The sequence below is a fragment of the Taudactylus pleione genome, unplaced genomic scaffold, assembly GCF_031769625.1.
Source record: "Taudactylus pleione unplaced genomic scaffold, aTauple2 ptg000711l, whole genome shotgun sequence".
Taxonomy (NCBI): domain Eukaryota; kingdom Metazoa; phylum Chordata; class Amphibia; order Anura; family Myobatrachidae; genus Taudactylus; species Taudactylus pleione.
This window is the reverse complement of record NW_028285113.1, coordinates 11,807,507-11,828,935: the sequence shown is the minus strand read 5'-3', so window position 1 is coordinate 11,828,935 and position 21,429 is coordinate 11,807,507. Positions and strand designations below refer to the sequence as shown.

Below are 21,429 nucleotides of genomic sequence, written 5' to 3'. Positions count from 1 at the left end.
TTGGTTAGAAGTACTCTCTGTTACAGATCTGGGATTAATGTAGAATTGGAGTACATGTTATTGCATAGTTGGAAAGGTTTCCATGGATTCATCTGCATGCAAGATAATAGCCATCCATAATCACCAGGTTAACTACAATACAGTACTCTTGGGATCTGTTCTGTTTCAGGCATTATATTATCCGAGAAGACTCCCCCTGTTATCTGACAAGTGAGTTGCTCATATAAATGTGGTACTGATATATTGCTGTCATTTTTCTTTTAGGGGAAATGTAATTTCATCCAGGGGGATAGCAAAAATTCCCTTTTGGTTAATTCGGTAAACCCCCTTACATAAGTACTTCCTAGTGTCCAGGAGAGGCTTACATTGTTCCTAAGTACAACTTGCACTGGAAATACGTATATATATCTAACTTGGGTTGGGATACAGGATGGCTGCGCTCGGGATCACTGTGGTCAGGATCCTGATGCTGGCATCCCAATATGGTAGGGATACAAACACCTCTCGGTAGGTATCCTAACCCTACCCCTATCCATAACCCTCCCTCCCCGCAGCCTAGACATAATACTCCATCCCTAGTGCTTAAACCTAACCTCCCACACTTGCACCCTAAACCTAACCTCCCCCATCACACCCTATACCTAACCCTCCCCCACTAGTGCCTATCCCTACCCCTAGTACCTAACCATAACACCTAATGCTAAACCTCCCCATAACCCCACTACTTACCGTTGGGATGACGGCGGTCGGGATGTCAGTGCCGGGATTCTTACTGGTGCCAGGATTCCAGTGCCGGCATTCTGAGCTCCACCATCCCGCACACTGGGATTATGACTATATCCCATCTAACTTGCCTGTTAAACCAGCAACTAATTTCAGATTGAAGATACGTTTGTAGAATGCATAGAAATAGTATCTCAAGTCCAGTCCTCAGAGGGAGGGAGGATGGGGTAGACCATGACCCTGCAGAGGGGGAAGTGCCAAAGCGACACCCCCTGTGTCGGCTTCTGCACACACCTATACGAATAACACATTCTTTATGGGACACTCACTCTGCAGTAAGCAGCCTCGGGAGTTTAAAATGCTCCCACTGGCTTTAAAATATTGTGGAAAAGAGAATGCTGATGTTTCTATAATCAATAGGTCTATAAATGGAGAGAGGCATGTAGGAATAGCACAATTAGACCTTTTCAATCACATTAACCTTTGTTTCCTGCAGGTGGAAATGTTATGCAAAAGGTGTCCCTCACTGCATTGCTGTAGAAAAGGTTGAGGACCTGCCTATTAATGACAAGTATTCCTACCTCAAACAGAGCAGCTTTAAGTACACCAAGTTATCCACGTATGTATCTAGTCTAGAGTAGGCTGCGACCAGATATATAACCATCTATGCATTTTGTATTATACCATAGGTGATCTAGTATATCTGACAAGTTTTAAAGAGTCCATTTTTTATTTGACAAGCTCCTATAATACTGGGACTTCTGTATCTGCTTGCTTCTAGGCATATGCCATTATATTAATTGTATTAGCTTACTTATAAAGGCTTGGTATAGTAAGCTATCCACAATATCACTTTGTTCCTGGAGATGTACTGAGGCATGGGTCAAATGTGTCATAAGAACCTCTTCATAGCAATTTGCAAGACCCTCTTTGTAATTGGGGAAGGAAAATATACATTTACTTGTCCCAAAATAATCAGGCAGGGAACATTAGAGTAAGGCGCTGCGGTACCTTTGTGGCGCCATATAAATATAGTATAATAATATTAATAATAATAATAATAATAATAATAATTAGAGCTATGGGGCCTATTAAATCTATTTCAGGTATGTCAGTACATCTGGGGTGGGTAATTTGAAACCTTTATCCTACTTGCTTTCACAGGACACTTGAAATGTATATGCATGGCTTCATAACATGTATAGAATCATGGACTGATGTAGAAGATATCAAACTGGTCTTCTGCCTGAGAAGATCTGATAACTCAGGTATGCCCCCTCTTTTTGGCCATTTATGTTCACGTTGTTACTCTAAGGTAAATATCTCAGATGAGGGAGAAACAAAAGCTAGTTTTGCCCATGTCACCTCTTTATAGACTTTATTCTCATGTGAGGCACCTATTTACATGATGAAGTGCTGTTGTGTAAGAAGCAAGACCAGAGTTATCCTGGTAGTCCCTCTGCACTGAATGATTGTAGAAAATGTTCCTGATGTCTTTTATCCCCAGATGTGGTGGCTGAGTTATAGAAAGAAGATGACTTCTTTGGTAGTCAATATCTGAATGGAATTAACCCTACACTAATCAGGAGATGCTTCAGAATTCCTGAGAACTTCCCAGTTAGTCACAACATGGTGGCTGCATCTCTGGGGACCGACACCAGACTTCAGAAAGAACTAGAGGTGGGGTGTCTATATCTGTAAATTAATGGCCATGAGACATACTGTCTGTTCAATTCTATGGGGCCCACGTTGCCCAAAAACTGCCCTATAATGGCTCAGATACCCTGCAATAAACTGGTGCTTGTGTCTTGCAGGACGGCAACATCTTCCTGGCAGATTACAGGATTCTGCAGGGTATCCCTGCAAATAATTCCATAAATGAAAAGCAACAATACATTGCTGCCCCTATGTGTCTACTGTGGAAGAATCAGCAAGATCAACTTGTTCCAATAGCCATCCAGGCAAGTCTTCATGTGCTAATGTCTACATGAAATCAAAACTTTTTCATGAATCTTAGTTATAAGAACGTGGTTTTCATCTGGTGTGCAATGACACCATAAACGTGTGTTCCTATAGATCATACACAGTATTGGCACCATTCCTATCGGGGTCTACAGTGAACTACTTAAGTGGAGCCCTTTAATATCTAAACTCAAAACCCCTGTCAATACTCTATGACCCTTCTGAGGTTACAACCACCGCCTAAAATAAATGAGCATATTAGACCAATTCGAATTCCGATGTATAACAATTGGAGAGCTTGCTTAATCAAAATTTCATGATAATATGTTAACTGTCTACACATGAACTAATGCATTGCTTTCCTCATGGACCCAAAAGGTAGCGGATTCATTTCAAAATGTTTCCTAAGCAATGTTTGAGAGGCGAAGAATTACTTGCCAGAACTTATGCTCTCTGCCACCCATCAAGATTATTATGTGTATGAATATAGATATATTATTAAATGTTATTCTATATGTCTGAAAACTTTAAATTTTCTTTGCATTACAAATGACTTAATAATTTTCATTAGCATAAATATAAACTAGGCGTATGTGGACATGCAATGGAGCTATACTGCTTACTTCTAAACAACATGATAGAAGATAATTATGTGGTTCTAGATTGTGCTGTAGTTACAGATCTTTCTCTATTACAGTTGGCTCAAACCCCAGGCGAGAACGCTCCAATCTTCCTGCCCAGTGACTCTGAATTTGACTGGCTACTGGCCAAGATCTGGGTGCGCAATTCTGACTTCCAGGTACATGAACTGGACACTCACCTTCTCCGCACTCATCTCTTTGCTGAGGTCTTCAATATTGCAACCACCAGACAACTCCCAATGGGCCACCCAATCTACAAGGTGAGATCTGGCTTTAAACCACTGTCATGGAGTGGCTCTCAGGGCAGGGTCTCTATAAATAAGCTACTGCTATCTTTTTATATGGAGGCGTGAGAAGTGTCACCTTGGTGTACACAATATTTCCCTGCCTAAAACATTTAAATGACACATTGTGGCCTTTTACTGACTTGTAGAAGTCATTAATTTTGTGGTTTAAATATATTTAATTAGGGGAATGTAACAGATGGGCTTTACATAAGGATGACATGGCTGCTAATGCTAGAGCAGCAATTAATTTAAACATATTGTGGTTATTACATTTCCTGTATTTAAATTGTATCTGTTTCTCATGAAGGTCTCTATCAGATGGGATTCTAATGCCAGTATTTTTCTATTCTCTCCCAGCTAATTATTCCACATCTTCGTTATACCCTTGAGATCAATGTCAATGCCAGAGTTGACCTCATTGGTCATGGGGGCCTCTTTGATCGGGTGAGATCCTTTATTACACAATGGTTACAGAAACCAGTGTCAGCTCACAGGGTTTTGAGTCTATATAGGGTTTGATCTGCATATAAAATTTTACAATTGCTCAATAACTGGCTGGATCAAACAAGCTGCAGCATTAGACCAGAATAGAAAACACAACATTTTGTCTTTTATCCAGGCTATAGTAACTGGAAAAGGAGGGATTCCAATACTTCTGAAAAAAGCAATGGATGAGGTCACTTACAGCAGCCTCTGTCTCCCTGATGACATCCAGGCAAGAGGAGTGGAGTCTATTCCCAATTACCTGTACAGGGTTGATGGGATGAAGATCTGGTCAGCTGTTGAGAGGTAGTCTACAAAACACTGTCCTGTTCCAGTTGCCTATTCAAATGGACATGACCTAATTTCCCACATTTTAATAAAATTGAATCCCACTGGTCATAGTGTTATAAAAATAATGAAATAAATAAATAACAATAAAAAATAATAATAAAAAAAAAATATATATATATATATATATCAGTACTGTGCAAAAGTCTTAGGCAGGTGTGGAAAAGATCCTGCAAAGTAAGAATGTTTTCAAAAATAGAGGTGTTAATGGTTTATTTTTTGTCAATTAATAAAATGCAAAGTGAATGAACAGTAGAGAAATGTAAATCAAATCAATATTTGGAGTGACCACCCTTTGTCTTCAAAACAGCATCAATTCTTCTAGGTACACTTGCACACAGTTTTTGAAGGAACTCAGCAGGGAGGTTGTTCCAAACATCCTGGAGAACTAACCACAGATCTTCTGTGGATTTAGGCTTTCTCAAATCCTTCTGTCTCTACATGTAATCCCAGACAGACTCGATGATGTTGCAATCAGGGCTCTGTGATGGCCATATCATAATTTCCAGGTCTCCTTGCTCTTCTTTAAGCTGAAGATGGTCTTCAAAGGAGCTTGAACAGCACATTTTGAAACCCCAGTCTGATTTGAAATATTTGCCTGGGAGAGACCTTGCTGATACAGTAGTACTACCTTGTGTCTTGTTGCTGTTCTCAGTCTTGCCATGGCGTATTACTTGTGACATGAACCTACTTCCACAACCTCACATTTGTAGCAGTGTGGCTGTTCCTTATCCAGTTTTAAGCTTCCTGCACAGCTGTTTCTGTATCAGTTAATGACTGTGTTTCAACCTACATATGAAACTGATGATCATTATCACCTGTTTGGTATGATTGGTTAATCACACACCTGACTATAACCCTACAAAATCCCTGACTTTGTGCAAGTGTACCTTGTAGACTTGATGCTGTTTTGAAGGCAAATGGTAGTCACACCAAATATTGATTAGATTTAATTTTCATTTCTGTTCATTCACTTTGGATTTTGTTAATTGACAATAATAAACTAGTAACATTTCTCTTTTTTAAAGCATTATAAATATATATATATATATATATATATATATATATATATAGGATATGGAATGGGAGACCGACAGTCGGGATGCCAGCTATCAAAATACTGACAGCCGCATCCCGATGCTCAGAGTCCCAACTAGCTAAGTATCCTAACCCTCCCCGCTTCACCTTCTAACCCTAACCCTCCCTTTATGCAACCTAACCCTCTCCCCCCGCAACCTAACCCTCCCGGTTAGTGTCTATACCTAACCCTACCCCCTTAGTGCCTAACCCTAACCATTCCCTGGTGGTGCCTAAACCTAACCCTCCTCCTGGTGGTGCCTAACCCTAATCCACCCCTGGGGTGCCTAACCCTAACCTCCCACCCCGCAGCCTAAACCTACCCCCCCTGTGGTGCCTAAACCTAAACCCGCCCCCTGCCCCCACCTGTGGCTAACAGCTATCCTGGGCTGCTATACTTTTGATCGGGATGCTGATTGTCGGGATTCCGGCATCGGCATCTAACCTGAAGTCGGGATTCCAGCGTCGGTGTTGTGGCCCGACCGCCGGCTTCCCGACTGTATAATCCCAGCAAGGTACTAATGACAGGTGTCGAAATCCCAACGCCTGTCATTAGACCTATGCCGGGATTCGACACTTGGCATCCCGATAGATGGTAAGGCGGGCGCCTGGCGCGGGACTTAGGGTTAGGCACCACCCCCGGGGAGGTTTAGGTTTAGGCTAGGGGAAGGAGGGGTTAGGGTTAGGCACCCCCGGGGAGGTTAGGGTTAGACACTCCCCCAGGAGACTTAGGGTTAGTCTGCGGGGAAGGGGGGGTTAGGTTTAGGCACTTAAAGGGGGGTTAGGGTTAGGTACTTGGGGGGAGGTCAGGGTTAGGCACCCCTAAAGAAGGGTTAGGGTAGGGAATTAGGTTAGCTATACTTACCACAATGAACGATCAGGATCTTCACCCTGCCGTGCTGCCGCTGTCGGGATTTGAAACACCGGCCATGCGGCCAGCGGTAAATCATACTGATTCCGGTTAAGACATACCATAATTTGTTTTTGGCCCAATAATTGATAAAGTATATATCAAGCACATATGTTTTAATAGATCACATTTATTGAGTTACAGCAGTATACTGTATACTGTATATATTAAAACAATAAAACAAGAGACATAGATAAAAAGGTAAAATCAATAGTTCTGGATGAGGTAGATATAAGTGCATAGATATTCTAAAAACAGATTCAAACCTTATCTTGTTTTTAGATGGAGAGGATCATAATGTCAATGAGGTGCACAACATCTCCACTTCTTAAAACTCGAACTTCAGTAAACTTACCGCTAGGTGTAGTTTTTATCACCATTTTCTGAAGAAAGAACAGATATAAAAAAGTTCTGAAACATCGATAAAAACTACACTTAGGGGTAAATTTACTAAAGTGAGAGTTTTTAGAAGTGAGTTTTACAAGAGATGTTGCCCATAGCAACCAATCAGATTCTAGCTATTATCTTCTAGAAGGTGCTAGTTAAATGTTAAGTAGATCTGATTGGTTGCTATGGGCAACATCTCTTCTAAAACTCACTTCTAAAATCTCTCACTTTAGTATATGTACCCCTTAGAGTGCATTGCCATACTTTCTAGCCGCTGGCTATTATATATACATACACACAATCGCAGAGCGGCACTCAGGCTCCATATAAAGACTCAAACACTGTGATAATATCAACGTTTCAATTTATGTAGTAAATTGTCTTCAGGATGCTCTGCGATTGTGTGTGTGTGTATATGTATGTGTGTGTGTGTGTGTGTATATATATATATATATATATATACATTACATTTTTTATTGCTAGTTAACTGCTAAGTAGATCAGATTGGTTGCTATGGGCAACATCTCTTCTAAAACTCACTCGTAAAAACTCTCACTTTAGTAAATGCACCCCTTAGAGTGCATTGCCATACTTTCTAGCCACTGGCTAATATATATATATATATATATATATATATATATATATATATATATGAGTCCAATAATCCGATACTCTCTCGCAAAAATATTAACTTGGCCCGGTGCCACCACACTTTTCAGTACTCACTATATCCCATCGCAGTGCGGCACTCAGGCTCCATATAAAGACTCCAACACGGTGATAATATCAACGTTTCAATTTATGTAGTAAATCGTCTTCAGGATACTGAAGACGATTTACTATATAAATTGAAACGTTGATATAATCACCGTGTTGGAGTCTTTATATGGAGCCTGAGTGCCGCACTGCGAAGGGATATATATATATATATATATATATATATATTAGGGGTGAGCGGGTTCGGATTTCTGAAATCCGAACCCCCCCGAGCCCCCCCGATCCGAGTCCGATCCGAATCAGGCTCGACTTTTCCCGCCTGACTCAGATCTGAAATCGAGGCAAAACGTCATCATCCCGCCTTCCGAGTCTCGCGGGTTTTGGATCCTATATAAGGTACCCGCGTCGGCGCCATTTTCTCACTCGGCTGTGGACAGTGAAGAGGGAGGGTGGGAGTTAGGGCTGTGTAGTGTAGTGTAGTGTAGTGCTGCTGTTGTCCACTACTTCAAAGTCCATAGGGGCTGGCTGTGTTGTGCTGTGCTGCTGTTGTTAATAGGGGCTGTGTCCACTACTTCAAAGTCCATAGGGGCTGGCTGGACTGTGTTGTGCAGTCAGTTCTCCATAGGGGCTGTGTCCACTCCAAAGTCCTGTGCAGTGTCCCAGTCCTAAAGGGGTGCTGTAGTGTTGTCCAGGGGGTGCTCTGTCCATCAGGGGTGCTCCCCCCAAGTGCTAAAAAAATAATATATTTTCTGTGTTTGTGAATTGTGTGCGCAGTAGCCGCACGTGCATCAACAAAGTAGTGCCAAGCGTGCGCCTGTGTCATAAGTAAAGGGCCGGCTGGCTTGACCGTTAAAGGGTGCTGTAACCCCCGAAAGTACACTCCAGTCCAAACAAAAAAAAAATTTATTTTCTGTGTTTGTGAATTGTGTGCGCAGTAGCCGCACGTGCATCAACAAAGTAGTGCCAAGCGTGCGCCTGTGTCATAAGTAAAGGGCCGGCTGGCTTGACCGTTAAGGGTGCTGTAACCCCCGAAAGTACACTCCAGTCCAAACCAAGAAAAAAATTATTTTCTGTGTTTGTGAATTGTGTGCGCAGTAGCCGCACGTGCATCAACAAAGTAGTGCCAAGCGTGCGCCTGTGTCATAAGTAAAGGGCCGGCTGGCTTGACTGTTAAGGGTGCTGTAACCCCCGAAAGTACACTCCAGTCCAAACCAAAAAAAAAATTATTTTCTGTGTTTGTGAATTGTGTGCGCAGTAGCCGCACGTGCATCAACAAAGTAGTGCCAAGCGTGCGCCTGTGTCATAAGTAAAGGGCCGGCTGGCTTGACCATTAAAGGGTGCTGTAACCCCCAAAGTACACTCCAGTCCAAACCAAAAAAAAAATTATTTTCTGTGTTTGTGAATTGTGTGCGCAGTAGCCGCATGTGCATCAACAAAGTAGGGGTGTGCACCGGCCACTTTTCGTGTTTTGTGTTTTGGTTTTGGATCTGGATCTTTCTTCGTGTTTTGGATCTGGATTGGTTTTGCCAAAACCACCCTTCCGTGTTTTGGGTTCTGGGTTTTGTGTTTTGGATCTGTATTTTTTTTTAAAAAAGCATAAAAACAGCTAAAATCACAGAATTTGTAGGTTTTTCTGCTCCTATGCTATTATTAACCTCAATAACCTTAATTTCCACTCATTTCCAGTCTATTCTGAACACCTCACACCTCACAATAGTGTTTTTATGTCCAAAACGTTGCACCGAGGTAGCTGGATGACTATGCTAAGCGACACGAGTGGGCGGCACAAACACGTGACCCATCTAGGCGTGAAACTGCAGTGGCAGACAGGATGGCAGTTTGAAAAACTAGGCCCCAAACTGTACATAATGCAAAGAAAAAAAAGAGGTGCAAGATGGAATTGTCCTTGGGCCCTCCCACCCACCCTTATGTTGTATAAACAGGACATGCACACTTTAACAAACCAATCATTTCAGCGCCAGGGTCTGCCACACAACTGTGGCTGAAATGATTGGTTCGTTTGGGCCCCCACAAAACAAGCTGGCAATTAATGTGTCCCTGCACAAACTGGCTCTATGGAGGCAAGATGTCATCCTCATCCTCCTCATCCACCGATTCCTCACCCTCTTCAGTGTGTACATCCTCATCCTCACAAAGTATTAACTCGTCCCCACTTGAATCCACCACCACAGGTCCCTCTGTACCTTCTGGAGGCTGGTCTCCCTGGAAGAGCTGATAATTCATTTTGATGAACATCATCTTCTCCACATTCTGTGGAAGCAACCTCCTACGCCTTTCGCTGACAAGGTTCCCGGCTGCACTAAACACTCTTTCGGAGTACACACTGGAGGGGGGGCAACTCAGGTAAAATAGAGCCAGTTTGTACAGGGGCCTCCAAATTGCCTCTTTTTCCTGCCAGTACAGGTATGGACTGTCTGCCATGCCTACTTGGATGCTGTCACCGATGTAATCCTCCACCATTCTGTCAATGGTGACAGTATCATATGCAGTGACAGTAGACATGTCAGAAATTGTTGCCAGGTCCTTCAGTCCGGACCAGATGTCCAAACTTGGTCCTGCCTGTCCTGCATCACCGCCAGCGGGTTGCTTAGGATACCTAAGTTTTTTCCTGGCAGCCCCAGTTGCAGGAGAAAATGAAGAAGGAGCTGTTGACGTGTCACGTTCCGCTTCAGCTGACAGTGTGTTCACCAGCAGGTCTTTGCACCTCTGCAGGCTTGTGTCGGCCGGAAAGAGAGACACCACATAGGCTTTAAACCTAGGATCGAGCACGGTGGCCAAAATGTAGTGGTCTGATTTCAACAGATTGACCACCCTGGAATCCTGGCAAAGCGAATGAAGGGCTTCATCCACAAGTCCCACATGCCGAGCGGAATCGCTCCGTCTTAGCTCCTCCTTCACTTTCTCCAGCTGCTTCTGCAAAAGCCTGATGAGGGGAATGACCTGACTCAAGCTGGCAGTGTCTGAACTGACTTCACGTGTGGCAAGTTCGAAGGGCTGGAGAACCTTGCACAACACGGAAATCATTCTCCACTGCGCTTGAGTCAGGTGCATACCCCCTCCTTTGCCTATGTCATAGGTGGATGTATAGGCTTGTATGGCCTTTTGCTGCTCCTCCATCCTCTGAAGCATATAGAGGGTTGAGTTCCACCGTGTCACAACCTCTTGCTTCAGGTGATGGCGGGGCAGGTTCAAGAGTGTTTGCTGGCGCTCCAGTCTTCGGCACGCAGTCGCTGAATGGCGAAAGTGGCCAGAAATTTTTCGGGCCACCCAAAGCGTCTCCTGCACGCCCCTGTCGCTTTTCAGAAAATTCTGCACCACCAAGTTTATTGTGTGAGCAAAACATGGGACGTGCTGGAATTTGCCCAGATGTAATGCCCGCACAATATTGGTGGCATTGTCAGATATCACAAATCCCCAGGAGAGTCTAAGTGGGGTAAGCCACTGGGCGATGATTTCCCTCAGTTTCTCTAAGAGGTTGTCGGCGGTGTGCCTCTTACTGAAACCGGTGATACACAGCGTAGCCTGCCTTGTAACGAGCTGGCGTTTCTGAGATGCTGCTACTGGTGACGCTGCTGCTGTTGCTGCGTAAGGTGATACATCTACCCAGTGGGCTGTCACAGTCATATAGTCCTTAGTCTGCCCTGTTCCACTTGTCCACATGTCCGTGGTTAAGTGGACATTGTGTACAACGGCATTTTTCAGGACACTGAGGACACTTTTTCTGACGTTTCTGTACAGTCTCGGTATCGCCTGCCTAGTGAAGTGGAATCTAGACGGTATTTGGAACCGGGGACACACTACCTCCATCAATTGTCTAAATCCCACTGCACTAATGGCGGATACCGGACGCACGTCTAACACCAACATAGCAGTCAAGGCCTCAGTTATACGTTTTGCTTCAGGATGACTGCTGTCGTACTTCATCCTCCTCGCTAAGGACTGTTGGAGGGTCAATTGTTTAGTAAAAGTAGTGGTGTTCCTACTTCCTCTCTGGGATGATGAACGACTCCCAGCAGCAGCAACAGCAGCAGCGGCAGCAGTAGGCGTAGCAATGCAGGATCCTCCAGAGGAATCCCGGATAGGAGAGTCAGTCATGCCAGTGACATGGCCTGCAGGACTACTTCCGATCCTGACTAAGGAGGAAATTGACGAGGAGGGAGTTGACGGTGTGGTTTGCAGGCGCTTGGATACAACAGGACAACGGGATTTAGGTGTCCCTGGACTGCTTACGGTCTTAGCCAAAGTTTCTGAACTTGACAGTAACTTTTTATGAACGCGCTGCAGGTGCCGTATAAGGGAGGATGTTCCTAGGTGGTTGACGTCCCTACCCCTACTTATTTCACCTTTACATATGGTACATATGGCAAGACAGTTGTTGTCCGGATTTGGATAGAAATATTGCCAGACCAAAGAGGTGGAATGTTTGGTCTTCTGCCCAGGCATGACCGTGATGGGCTTTTTCATCCCACGGACAACAACTGTCTCCCCCGGAGCCTGATTTAAACAAACCACATCACCATCAGAATCCTCCTCGCCAACTTCCTCCTCAGCGCCAGCTACACCAGTATCCTCATCCTGTTGTACTTCAACAGTGACATCTTCAATTTGCATATCAGCAAGTGGACTGTGGGTGCTCCTTTCAGCACTTGCAGGGGGCATGCAAATGGTGGAAAGAGCCACCTCTTCCCGTCCAGTGCTGGGAAGGTCAGGCATCGCAACCACCACCACACTTGGACTCTCCTTGGGGATTTGTGATATCTTCTTAGAAAGCACAGTTCTTCGCTGTGCTTTTGCCAGCTTAACTCTTTTGATTTTTTTAGTGGGAGGAGGGCTTCCATCGTCATGTGAAGCTGAACCACTAGTCATGAACATACTAGGGATCGACCTTAGCCGTTCCTTGCCACTCCGTGTCGTAAATGGCATATTGGCAAGTTTACGTTTCTCTTCAGCTGATTTAAATGTCTTTTTCAAGGTCATTTTCCTGAACTTTGCCATTTGGGATTGTATGTGCCCTCTACTATGACATTGGGCATCGGCCTTGGCAGACGACGTTGATGGCATGTTATCGTCTATGTCATGACTAGTGGCAGCAGCTTCAGCACTAGGAGGAAGTGGTTCTTGATCTTTCTCTATTTTATTTTTATCGGAGAAAGTTTGGTCCTCCATTTATGTTATATCGATTTGATATATACGTGCGGCTAAACACAGAAAATAATTTTTTTTTTGGTTTGGACTGGAGTGTACTTTGTGGGTTACAGCACCCTTTAACGGTCAAGCCAGCCGGCCCTTTACTTATGACACAGGCGCACTCTTGGCACTACTTTGTTGATGCACGTGCGGCTACTGCGCACACAATTCACAAACACAGAAAATAATTTTTTTTTGGTTTGGCCTGGAGTGTACTTTCGGGGGTTACAGCACCCTTTAACGGTCAAGCCAGCCGGCCCTTTACTTATGACACAGGCGCACGCTTGGCACTACTTTGTTGATGCACGTGCGGCTACTGCGCACACAATTCACAAACACAGAAAATAATTTTTTTTTTGGTTTGGACTGGAGTGTACTTTCGGGGGTTACAGCACCCTTAACGGTCAAGCCAGCCGGCCCTTTACTTATGACACAGGCGCACGCTTGGCACTACTTTGTTGATGCACGTGCGGCTACTGCGCACACAATTCACAAACACAGAAAATAATTTTTTTTTTGGTTTGGACTGGAGTGTACTTGGGGGTTACAGCACCCTTTAACGGTCAAGCCAGCCGGCCCTTTACTTATGACACAGGCGCACGCTTGGCACTACTTTGTTGATGCACGTGCGACTACTGCGCACACAATTCACAAACACAGAAAATAATATTTTTTTTGGTTTGGACTGGAGTGTACTTTCGGGGGTTACAGCACCCTTAACGGTCAAGCCAGCCGGCCCTTTACTTATGACACAGGCGCACGCTTGGCACTACTTTGTTGATGCACGTGCGGCTACTGCGCACACAATTCACAAACACAGAAAATAATTTTTTTTTGGTTTGGACTGGAGTGTACTTTCGGGGGTTACAGCACCCTTAACGGTCAAGCCAGCCGGCCCTTTACTTATGACACAGGCGCACGCTTGGCACTACTTTGTTGATGCACGTGCGGCTACTGCGCACACAATTCACAAACACAGAAAATAATTTTTTTTTTGGTTTGGACTGGAGTGTACTTTCGGGGGTTACAGCACCCTTAACGGTCAAGCCAGCCGGCCCTTTACTTATGACACAGGCGCACTCTTGGCACTACTTTGTTGATGCACGTGCGGCTACTGCGCACACAATTCACAAACACAGAAAATAATTTTTTTTTGGTTAGGACTGGAGTGTACTTTCGGGGGTTACAGCACCCTTTAACGGTCAAGCCAGCCGGCCCTTTACTTATGACACAGGCGCACGCTTGGCACTACTTTGTTGATGCACGTGCGGCTACTGCGCACACAATTCACAAACACAGAAAATAATTTTTTTTTTGGTTTGGACTGGAGTGTACTTTCGGGGGTTACAGCACCCTTAACGGTCAAGCCAGCCGGCCCTTTACTTATGACACAGGCGCACTCTTGGCACTACTTTGTTGATGCACGTGCGGCTACTGCGCACACAATTCACAAACACAGAAAATAATTTTTTTTTGGTTAGGACTGCAGTGTACTTTCGGGGGTTACAGCACCCTTTAACGGTCAAGCCAGCCGGCCCTTTACTTATGACACAGGCGCACGCTTGGCACTACTTTGTTGATGCACGTGCGGCTACTGCGCACACAATTCACAAACACAGAAAATAATTTTTTTTTTGGTTTGGACTGGAGTGTACTTTCGGGGGTTACAGCACCCTTAACGGTCAAGCCAGCCGGCCCTTTACTTATGACACAGGCGCACGCTTGGCACTACTTTGTTGATGCACGTGCGGCTACTGCGCACACAATTCACAAACACAGAAAATAATTTTTTTTTTGGTTTGGACTGGAGTGTACTTGGGGGTTACAGCACCCTTTAACGGTCAAGCCAGCCGGCCCTTTACTTATGACACAGGCGCACGCTTGGCACTACTTTGTTGATGCACGTGCGACTACTGCGCACACAATTCACAAACACAGAAAATAATTTTTTTTTTGGTTTGGACTGGAGTGTACTTTCGGGGGTTACAGCACCCTTAACGGTCAAGCCAGCCGGCCCTTTACTTATGACACAGGCGCACGCTTGGCACTACTTTGTTGATGCACGTGCGACTACTGCGCACACAATTCACAAACACAGAAAATAATATTTTTTTTGGTTTGGACTGGAGTGTACTTTCGGGGGTTACAGCACCCTTAACGGTCAAGCCAGCCGGCCCTTTACTTATGACACAGGCGCACGCTTGGCACTACTTTGTTGATGCACGTGCGGCTACTGCGCACACAATTCACAAACACAGAAAATAATTTTTTTTTTGGTTTGGACTGGAGTGTACTTTCGGGGGTTACAGCACCCTTAACGGTCAAGCCAGCCGGCCCTTTACTTATGACACAGGCGCACGCTTGGCACTACTTTGTTGATGCACGTGCGGCTACTGCGCACACAATTCACAAACACAGAAAATAATTTTTTTTTTGGTTTGGACTGGAGTGTACTTTCGGGGGTTACAGCACCCTTAACGGTCAAGCCAGCCGGCCCTTTACTTATGACACAGGCGCACGCTTGGCACTACTTTGTTGATGCACGTGCGGCTACTGCGCACACAATTCACAAACACAGAAAATATATTATTTTTTTAGCACTTGGGGGGAGCACCCCTGATGGACAGAGCACCCCCTGGACAACACTACATCACTCCTTTAGGACTGGGACACTGCACAGGACTTTGGAGTGGACACAGCCCCTATGGAGAACTGACTGCACAACACAGTCCAGCCAGCCCCTATGGACTTTGAAGTAGTGGACACAGCCCCTATTAACAACAGCAGCACAGCACAACATAGCCAGCCCCTATGGACTTTGAAGTAGTGGACAACAGCAGCACTACACTACACTACACTACACAGCCCTAACTCCCACCCTCCCTCTTCACTGTCCACAGCCGAGTGAGAAAATGGCGCCGACGTGTGTACCTTATATAGGATCCAAAACCCGCGAGACTCGGAAGGCGGGAAGATGACGTTTTGCCTCGATTTCAGATCCGAGTCAGGCGGGAAAAGTCGAGCCTGACTCGGATCGGACTCGGATCGGGGGGGCTCGGGGGGGTTCGGATTTCAGAAATCCGAACCCGCTCACCCCTACAACAAAGTAGTGCCAAGCGTGCGCCTGTGTCATAAGTAAAGGGCCGGCTGGCTTGACTGTTAAAGGGTGCTGTAATCCCCAAAGTACACTCCAGTCCAAACCAAAAAACAAAATTATTTTCTGTGTTTGTGAATTGTGTGCGCAGTAGCCGCACGTGCATCAACAAAGTAGTGCCAAGCGTGTGCCTGTGTCATAAGTAAAGGGCCGGCTGGCTTGACCGTTAAAGGGTGCTGTAACCCCCGAAAGTACACTCCAGTCCAAACCAAAAAAAAAATATTTTCTGTGTTTGTGAATTGTGTGCGCAGTAGCCGCACGTGCATCAACAAAGTAGTGCCAAGCGTGCGCCTGTGTCATAAGTAAAGGGCCGGCTGGCTTGACCGTTAAAGGGTGCTGTAACCCCCAAAGTACACTCCAGTCCAAACCAAAAAAAAAATTATTTTCTGTGTTTGTGAATTGTGTGCGCAGTAGCCGCACGTGCATCAACAAAGTAGTGCCAAGCGTGCGCCTGTGTCATAAGTAAAGGGCCGGCTGGCTTGACCGTTAAAGGGTGCTGTAACCCCCGAAAGTACAGTCCAGTCCAAACCAAAAAAAAAATTATTTTCTGTGTTTGTGAATTGTGTGCGCAGTAGCCGCACGTGCATCAACAAAGTAGTGCCAAGCGTGCGAATGTGTCATAAGTAAAGGGCCGGCTGGCTTGACCGTTAAAGGGTGCTGTAACCCCCAAAGTACAGTCCAGTCCAAACCAAAAAAAAAATTATTTTCTGTGTTTGTGAATTGTGTGCGCAGTAGCCGCACGTGCATCAACAAAGTAGTGCCAAGCGTGCGCCTGTGTCATAAGTAAAGGGCCGGCTGGCTTGACCGTTAAAGGGTGCTGTAACCCCCGAAAGTACACTCCAGTCCAAACCAAAAAAAAAATTATTTTCTGTGTTTGTGAATTGTGTGCGCAGTAGCCGCACGTGCATCAACAAAGTAGTGCCAAGCGTGCGCCTGTGTCATAAGTAAAGGGCCGGCTGGCTTGACCGTTAAAGGGTTCTGTAACCCCCAAAGTACACTCCAAACCAAAAAAATATATATTTTCTGTGTTTGTGACTTGTGTGCACTGTGGCTGCACGTGCATCAACAAAGGAGCAGCGCCAAGCGTGCGCCTGTGTCCCATAAGTAAAGAGCTGGCTGGCTCATTTCTTAAAGGGTGGTGTAACCCACAAAGTGCACTACTCTCCAGCAAAAATAAAAAAATATTTTCTGTGTTTGTGTGCGCTTTAGCCGCACGTATATATATCAATATAACATAAATGGAGGACCAAACTTTCTCCGATAAAAATAAAATAGGGAAAGATCAAGAACCACTTCCTCCTAGTGCTGTTGCTGTTGCTGGGAGTTGTTCATCATCCCAGAGAGGAAGTAGGAACATCACTACTTTTACTAAACAATTGACCCTCCAACAGTCCCTAGCGATGAGGATGAAGTACGACAGCAGTCATCCTGAAGCAAAACGTATAACTGAGGCCTTGACTGCTATGTTGGTGTTAGACGTGCGTCCGGTATCCGACATTAGTGCAGTGGGATTTAGACAACTGATGGAGGTAGTGTGTCCTCGGTTCCAAATCCTGTCTAGATTCCACCTGCATCCTCAAAGCAGCAGCGACAAGCGTGCGTCTGTCTGTTAAAGGGTGGTGACACCCTCAAAGTGTGCTACACAAACAATTAAAATATTGTTCTTTTTTTGTCTGTCTTTGTGAATTGTGTGGGCTGTAGCCGCACTTGCATCCTCAAAGCAGCAGCGACAAGCGTGCGTCTGTCTGTTAAAGGGTGTTGTAACTCTCAAAGTGCTCCAAAAAAATCAAAAAATTTTTTTTAATGTGTTTGTGACTTGTGTGCGATGTAGCCACACTTGCATCCTCAAAGCAGCAGCGACAAGCGTGCATCTGCCTGTTAAAGGGTGGTGACACCCTCAAAGTGTGCTACACAAACAATAAAAATATTCTTCTTCTTTTTTCTGTCTTTGTGAATTGTGTGGGCTGTAGCCGCACCTGCATCCTTAAAGCAGCAGCGACAAGCGTGCGTCTGTCTGTTAAAGGGTGGTGACACCCTCACAGTGTGCTACACAAACAATTAAAATATTGTTCTTTTTTTTTCGGTCATTGTGAAATGTGTGGGCTGTAGCCGCACCTGCATCCTTAAAGCAGCAGCGACAAGCGTGCGTCTGTCTGTTAAAGGGTGGTGTAACTCTCAAAGTGCTCCAAAAAATAAAAAACTATTTTTTTAATGTGTTTGTGACTTGTGTGCGATGTAGCCGCACTTGCATCCTCAAAGCAGCAGCGACAAGCGTGCGTCTGTCTGTTAAAGGGTGGTGACACCCTCAAAGTGTGCTACACAAACAATAAAAATATTCTTCTTCTTTTTTCTGTCTTTGTGAATTGTGTGGGCTGTAGCCGCACCTGCATCCTTAATGCAGCAGCGACAAGCGTGCGTCTGTCTGTTAAAGGGTGGTGACACCCTCAAAGTGTGCTACACAAACAATAAAAATATTCTTCTTCTTTTTTCTGTCTTTGTGAATTGTGTGGGCTGTAGCCGCACCTGCATCCTTAAAGTAGCAGCGACAAGCGTGTGTCTGTCTGTTAAAGGGTGGTGACACCCTCAAAGTGTGCTACACAAACAATTAAAATATTGTTCTTTTTTTTTCGGTCTTTGTGAAATGTGTGGGCTGTAGCCGCACCTGTATCCTTAAAGCAGCAGCGACAAGCGTGCGTCTGTCTGTTAAAGGGTGGTGACACCCTCAAAGTGTGCTACACAAACAATAAAAATATTCTTCTTCTTTTTTCTGTCTTTGTGAATTGTGTGGGCTGTAGCTGCACTTGCATCCTCAAAGCAGCAGCGACAAGCGTGCGTCTGTCTGTTAAAGGGTGGTGTAACCCTCAAAGTGTGCTCCACAAACAATAAAAATATTCTTTTTTTTTTTCTGTCTTTGTGAATTGTGTGGGCTGTAGCCGCACTTGAATCCTCAAAGCAGCAGCGACAAGCGTGCGTCTGTCTGTTAAAGTATTACATCGGTGACAGCATCCAAGTAGGCATGTCAGACAGTCCGTACCTGTACTGGCAGGAAAAAGAAGCAATTTGGAGGTCCCTGTACAAACTGGCTCTATTTTACCTGAGTTGCCCCCCCTCCAGTGTGTACTCCGAAAGAGTGTTTAGTGCAGCCGGGAACCTTGTCAGCGAAAGGCGTAGGAGGTTGCTTCCACAAAATGTGGAGAAGATGATGTTCATAAAATGAATTATCAACTCTTCCAGGGAGACCAGCCTCCAGAACGTACAGAGGGACCTGTGGTTCCAGCAGGGACGAATTAATACTCTGTGAGGATGAGGATGTACACACTGAAGAGGGTGAGGAATCGGTGGATGAGGAGGATGAGGATGACATCTTGCCTCCGTAGAGCCAGTTTGTGCAGGGACAGATTAATTGCCAGCTTGTTTTGTGGGGGCCCAAACGAACCAATCATTTCAGCCACAGTTGTGTGGCAGACCCTGGCGCTGAAATGATTGGTTTGTTAAAGTGTGCATGTCCTGTTTATACAACATAAGGGTGGGTGGGAGGGCCCAAGGACAATTCCATCTTGCACCTCTTTTTTTTCTTTGCATTATGTACAGTTTGGGGCCTAGTTTTTCAATGCCATCCTGTCTGCCACTGCAGTTTCACGCCTAGATGGGTCACGTGTTTGTGCCGCCCACTCGTGTCGCTTAGCATAGTCATCCAGCTACCTCGGTGCAACCTTTTGGACATAAAAATACTATTGTGAGGTGTGAGGTATTCAGAATAGACTGGAAATGAGTGGAAATTGAGGTTATTGAGGTTAATAATAGCATAGGAGCAGAAAAACCTACAAATTCTGTGATTTTAGCTGTTTTTATGCTTTTTTTCAAAAAAATACAGATCCAAAACACAAAACCCAGAACCCAAAACACGGAAGGGTGGTTTTGGCAAAACCAATCCAGATCCAAAACACGAAGAAAGATCCAGATCCAAAACCAAAACACAAAACACGAAAAGTGGCCGGTGCACACCCCTAATATATATAAAAAAACATCAGGTTGACAAACACATCTGATCCAGAGAATTCTGGTCAGCTAGAATTCCACACCCCTTTATCACTTATGTACATCATCCATATTTGATTATTTAACTGACTGTGCCAATTGCTTTATCCACTCCAGCTTTGTGTCCAACATTGTCAGTTACTACTATGAGAGTGATGTGGTTGTCAGTTCAGACCCTGAACTTCAGGCCTGGGTGGCAGAGATCTTCAAAGAAGGTTTCTTGGAGCATAAATCTACAGGTAAGTGACATCTTGTTCTTGTGATCTCATATCACAAACAAACATGGTGTCCATAATGAACCAACTTGATCTTTCAAATGTTGGTAAACTTGGTATTGCCATAAAGGTCATACACCACCAAATAGCAGGGCCGGTGCTACTATTAGGCCACCTTAGGCAGCCGCCATTGGAGGGCGCCGCTGAGTCCACAAAGAAAAAAAATGAATGGTACAATTCATGGCTGAGTAACAAACTGTATAATGAATTTGCGGCAGTGTTATGAGGTACATTATGGCAAAAAAAGGTAAATCACAGCACTAATGAGGGGCATATATGGTCTATAAAGTGGGGTTTGAGAAACTTACCCTATAACCAAGAAGAAAACTATATATGTGGATACACATGACTTGTTAACACATTAATAACTTATCACCTCCTAAATGGGAAGAGATGGTATACACATACAAATAAAACAGATTGTGAAGGAGGGTTACTTGTGTTCAGCGTTCTGCGGAATGTAGTATCCCACCCTTATATGGATTTTGGGAATTATGCATAAGGATATATATGTCCAGGTATAATGTTCAGGCCAAATAGGCAACAGTTACATCACAAATAATCCCTAAACTTGTGGACACTTTGACAATTGATCCTTGGGGTGTGCATCAGTGTTTGGCTTCTGGTTGACTCTAAGGGGTATATTTACTAAAGTGACAGTTTTTAAAAGTGGAGGTGTTGCCTATAGCAACCATTCAGTTCTAGCTATTATCTTCTAGAGTGGTGCTAGTTAGATGTTAAGTAGAATCTGATTGGTTGCTATGGGCAACATCTCCACTTCTAAAAACTCACACTTTAGTATATATACCCCTTAGCTTAGATAAGGAGCAATTCTGCTCTCCATCATATCTTGGTCTCTGTAAGCTGGATGTCTCTGCGCATGCACCAGCCAGAGCTACCAGCAGAGAGAGTCGCAGGGCATTGGGCAGTCAACAGCAGTCTGGAGTGACCCGGCATATGACGGGTCACTACATTAATCTAAATACAGGACAGAGCGATGGCAGAGGAAGTGGGGGCAGCAGGCAGTAAACAGTCTGAACAGTACAGAGCAAAGGTGGGGCAGATACTCTCTGGGAACCTCTCATTAGAGTGTCCCAGTCACCCACACACAGGGAGCAGGGGCAGAGTTTTTCTCTTTCCTTGGGCACTGACGATTGGCCAGTGACATAGAAGGGGGCGGAGACCGCACAGAGAAGACAGGGAGACAGCTGACTTCCCT

At 44.8% G+C, this 21,429-nt stretch overlaps 1 pseudogene across 1 annotated transcript in view; it reads left to right on the top strand.

Annotated features, from left to right (window-relative positions):
- LOC148477491 (hydroperoxide isomerase ALOXE3-like) overlaps positions 1-21,429 on the top strand; it is a 34,664-nt pseudogene that overhangs the window by 11,741 nt on the left and 1,494 nt on the right. The window contains exons 4-12 of the transcript XR_015872507.1: positions 170-210; positions 1,176-1,342; positions 1,888-1,991; positions 2,231-2,403; positions 2,538-2,684; positions 3,383-3,586; positions 3,971-4,057; positions 4,233-4,402; positions 20,053-20,174. The product of XR_015872507.1 is annotated as a hydroperoxide isomerase ALOXE3-like (transcript). The remainder of the gene's footprint in view (positions 1-169; positions 211-1,175; positions 1,343-1,887; positions 1,992-2,230; positions 2,404-2,537; positions 2,685-3,382; positions 3,587-3,970; positions 4,058-4,232; positions 4,403-20,052; positions 20,175-21,429) is intronic.